Source organism: Martes martes (assembly GCF_963455335.1).
Source record: "Martes martes genome assembly, chromosome: 8".
NCBI classification, from domain to species: domain Eukaryota; kingdom Metazoa; phylum Chordata; class Mammalia; order Carnivora; family Mustelidae; genus Martes; species Martes martes.
Window position 1 is genome coordinate 37716271 of NC_137895.1, and position 5261 is coordinate 37721531.

A 5261-nucleotide genomic window follows, 5' to 3' on the forward strand; every position below is an offset into this window, starting at 1 on the left:
AGCTGCAGAAAATCCTTTGGAAGTCTCCAAGACCTTATAATATGGTGAAGATAAATGATAGGAGCCTAAGTCCCTGAGAAACCCGAAAGAGTAGAGTCTACCATTTCCTGTCTTAGATGTGATATGAATGAGGAATAAATCCCTACTGTTGTAAGCTATCAAGATTTAAGGATATTTGTTACAGTAGATAGTCTAATCTGAATAATACAAAGGATATGAAGAAAATTCTAAACTTTTCTCATGCTTTTCTCTCTTAAATACCACTGAACATACTCAATGTTGCTATATATTACATTATCATTAATTCCGTACAAATTTATCTAAATGAAGATGGCATTAATCTAGATATCGCTAGGAAAGCTATTTACCAAATGTTTCCTGCATTTTTACAATAAGAAATGTGCATCTAAATGAGAAGTGTATAGTACTTACCATAGAGCCAAAATATTCTCCCTCTGCCCGCAAAACACTAAAATGCCTTTGTTAATGTTTAGTAATATTTTCTTCCCCTACATGCTCCATATATTCTGCTAAGATCTTTCTACTGTACAATTTCTTCAGTAGAAAAAGAGTAATTTGGGCTTGTAGGGAGTCTGATTTAATGAAAATCCGTATTACCAACCCATTTTATCAAATCATGTCATGAAATACTCATTCAAATCAGAGTTAATTCTTATCTTATTTCATCTTATAAAATGAATATACTTTCTGCTATTTAAAAAAAAATTGCATCCTAGCTACCAGACTGATTAATTGTTAGCAATATAAAGTTTCTCATTCTTCAAGTGCATAGAAAAACTTTGATCGTGATGGCTAACAAAAGTAGTACGGTTATTTTTGAAGTACTATACATTGTTTTTATTTAATTATACCCAGAATCCAAATCAGAACAATAAGGAGTCTCTATCATTCTGAAATAGCATTTTTGGCTGACTGATTTTATAAGTGAATGCAATGTTCCCCTTAATTAATTCAACCTGAAAGGAAGTGAGCTTTTTTTTTTTTTTTTTCTCATTTTACAGATGAGAAAATTGAGATTCAGAGCAGGAAGGTAACTTGCTTAAGGTTTTCCACCTAATAAATGGGAGAGCTGCATTTGACCCCAATGAGATGGTCTCTGATAGCCTGACCTCCTAATGACTAAATCTTAACAAGAATTTTTCAGACCTGAGAACTTACACTTGATCTTAGCCAAAAGGCCGAGAAGTGATAGACCTGAGAACTTACAGATTATTGAGAATGTATCTGTGGATTACTAAGATCTATAGATCCTAGGCTGGGAAATATGCAAATTAACTACTAGGCATAGTCTTATGTTATATCTTGGTCGAATGAAATCATAAACACAAATTTACATGGAAATTACAAGGCATGATGGTAAAAGAAGCTATCAGATGATCTAAAACGTGTGTATACATACATGCATATCTGTCTATCCCGCCATTTGTTCTTCCAGTTATTGAAGAGTCTGGACTTGGTTGTGTGCAAATAGAGACTTCAGTATTCTCTACTCACTGCCTTTGCAGTGCTCTTGAAGCAGTCTTTATTTATTTATTTATTTTTTTAAAGATTTTATTTATTTATTTGACAGAGATCACAAGCAGGCAGAGAGGCAGGCAGAGAGAGAGAGAGAGGAGGAAGCAGGCTCCCCGCTGAGCAGAGAGCCCGATGTGGGGCTCAATCCCAGGACTCTGAGACCACGACCTGAGCCGAAGGCAGAGGCTTAACCCACTGAGCCACCCAGGCGCCCCTTGAAGCAGTCTTTAAATCTAGGTCTGCAAATGGCTGTACCCTGAAGACTTTAAAAGCAATAAAGGAGCAAGGATAGGTGAAAGAGGATAAATTTCCGGATATTCAATTTCTTTCTTTGCCTTCCTTCCTTCCTACCTTCCTTCCTTCCTTCTTCTTTTTTTCTTTCTATTTGACAGAGAGAGAGAGAGAGAGCACAAGCAGGGGAAGCAGGAGAAGCAGGCACCCCACTGAGCAGGGGTTGGATCCCAGGACCCTGGGGTCATGACCTGAACCGAAGACAGACACTTCACCAACTGAGCCACCCAGGCGCCCCCATATACTCAATTTCTTATGTATTCTTTCCTAAGACTAACCTAGTTTTGAATGATCTGTGGAAGAGACTGAGGGGCACTTCCCCTTCCATCTCTCTTTCCGGTCTCTTCTGTCCAGCTTCACAGAAGGAAGGCACACACCTCAAAATTCTCTCTGGACATCAAAGTGACTTAAAAATATTGGTATTAAAAATATAAATCACTGTCAATGGATAACCAAGGAAATATAAATCACCTTAGGACTTGTGTCTTTCCATAAAGTTGAGAAACTGACACTTAAAACGGATTGGTACCATTCCTTGTTGTTTAAAGACCTCACCTCTCCCATGTTACTATTTTCAAAGAACGCACCAATTTTGAGGGAGTTCCACAAAAGCAAAGCAAATAACATAGCTAAGAAATATTAAATATTGAAAGCAACTCTTTTCAAGCAATTAAATATAAGCAGTTCTGGGGCTCCTGGGGGACTCAGGTCAGGATTTTGGGGTCTTGGGATCAAGTCCCACTTCAGGCTTCTTGCTCAGTGGGGAGTCTTCTCCTCCTCCCTCTTCCTCTGCCTCTCCCCACTGCTCAGTGCTCTCTCTCTCTCTCTCTTGTTCTCTCTCTCGATAAATAAATACATCTTAAGAAAAAATAAATATAAGCAGTTCTTTTCAGCTCTTCTCAACTTTGGGACATGTTACTAGTGAAAAGAAAATCTTTGAAGAGTTGAAGTAGTATAGGTTAATGAAATAGATCCTTTCAATATAATTGGAATATTTTTTGAGACCACCAAAATTTTCAAGATTCATTGGGTAAAACCCATGGATAAAATTTTTATGATTTCTTTCCAATTTGGTATGTATTATTCAACAAAGAAGTCAAAACCTGTTTTATCAAGTCATATCATGAAATACTTATTTTAATTATTCAATCCTCATTTCATCTTATAAAATGACCATACTTTCTTTTTATTAACAAAAAAATAAAAGTATATGCTAGCTCCTAGACTCGTTAGTTTGGGGTAAAAGAAGTTTCTAAGAAGTACATATTGATTTAAATTTTAAAATAAATTGTTATATGAATTAATCTTGTCTTGATTGAGAGAACTCTATTTTACAAGACGTATTTTATATTTCTCAGTGTTTTTTATAATACTTTTGAAAACGAGTATTAAAATGCTTGCTTGAATAGAAAAATGAAGTTAGGCTTTCCTGATCACAAAGTATTTTTTTCTGTTTTCCAAGTTTTATTATAAAGAAATATTGATATATCTAGAATATGTCTCTTATTCATTTACTGTTATGTGTAATTGCAGTAAAACTGCTACATAATGATTTGTCCAACTGTTAGTATCATCAGCTCAAGGGCAACAATTTGTTTGACACATAGTAAAGTTATGCTTGCAATTTTTAACATTATTGATTCATTAAATAAATGCAATGATAGCCATTTTCTAACAAAGTATTGTTTGGGCATGAGGAGACAAGATCAGGAGCTGTGCTATAAGCGAACACACTGTATTTTGCTAAAATTTTTATTACCCAAAGTAAGATTTAGAGGACATTGTCTAACATCTGCAGTACACCTCTATCCATGTTCTATCACACAAAGAGTCTGTGGTATGTGCCAAACGACTATTAACAGTCAAGAGACAGTGTAATTTAATGAAACAAACCAGGATAGGATAGGCTACCATTTCAAAAGGTCACGATAGCCAACTTAAGGATACACACTTTTTTCTTTTCTACTGATGAAGAGCACCACTCTGGGTTGGAGTCAGTGTTTATTAGGCTCCACATTCCCCTTCTCCTGATTTACTTTCACTTTTGCAAGAACACATTCTCAAGTCCCTTCTTAACAAAGGGGTTATCAGAGGTAACTACTGCATCCACAAATATTTTTAAATGGCTTTAGTTGACCCTTACGCTTGATGAGATATTTTGGTTGTTTATTAAATTCTGGCTAACAACTCATTTCTCAACAGAATTTTGAAGATGCTACTTCATTAGATTCTAATATCCAGTGTTACTGATAACATTTTGAGGTTGGTATAATTCTTAGTCTTTCGTAAGAAGACCTGTTTTTCTGACTGAAAATCTTTTATGATCTTGTCTTCATCCCTGGAATACTGAAATATTCAAAGTGCATCACTATGGGTTTTGAGAATCCCCCCCCCAATTTAGTATAGTAGGTATTTGATGGGTTCTTTCAATCCTAAAATTCCTGGCCCTTTAGCTCTGGAAATTCTCTTCTGTCGTTTCTTTAGAATTTCCCCTTTATTGCCTTTGTTCTCTTACTGGAAATTATAATATCTGATGTTAGACCATTGTCAGAAAGTCGTCTTTTTTAAAGATTTTATTTTTAAGAAATCTCTACCCCAATATGGGGCTCAAACTTACAACCCTGCCATCAAGAGTCGTATGCTGTACTGACTAAGCCAGCCAAGGCTCCAGGAAATTTTTTGATAATAGTTTTTTGGTTTGACAGTGAGAAATGGTTTTACCAGCTAAATTGCATAGTAACAAAATTAAGCTAAATCTGCAGCTCCAGAGTTTTTATACAGTTTGTTTAAAGCACAGAGCAAGAAAAAAAATTATAAAAATGTTATATTGGCAAATATGTATTAAAATTTAGAGTAATTTAGTTTGCCATACCTTTCTGGGTAGATTGAGGGGAGTCTTAATTTCATGAATAAGAGAAAAACCAAAGCAAGATGACAGGAATTGAAATCCTGGCTTCACCACTTTCTAGCCAGGAGATATTAGGCAAGTGACTTCATCCATCCATGCTTCAATTTCCATCTTTAAAGTGAAGTATCAGGGGGTGCCTGGATGGCTCAGTGGGTTAAAGCCTCTGCCTTCAGCTCAGGTCATGATCCTGGGGTCCTGGGATAGATCCCCACATCAGGCTCTCTGCTCAGCAGGGAGCCCGTTTCCTCCTCTCTCTCTCTGCCTGCATCTCTGCCTACTTGTGATCTCTCTGTCAAATAAGTAAATAAAATTTTAAAAAAAAGTAAAATGAAGTATTAGCAGGACCTGTCCATAAGGTTGTAATAAGGGTCGAATGGTTTTTTTTTTTTTTTTTGAGGATTTTATTTATTTATTTGACAGAGAGAGATCACAAGTAGGCAGAGCAGCAGGCAGAGAGAGAGGGGAAGCAGGCTCGCCGCTGAGCAGAGAGCCCGATGCAGGCCTCGATCCCAGGAGCTCAATCCCA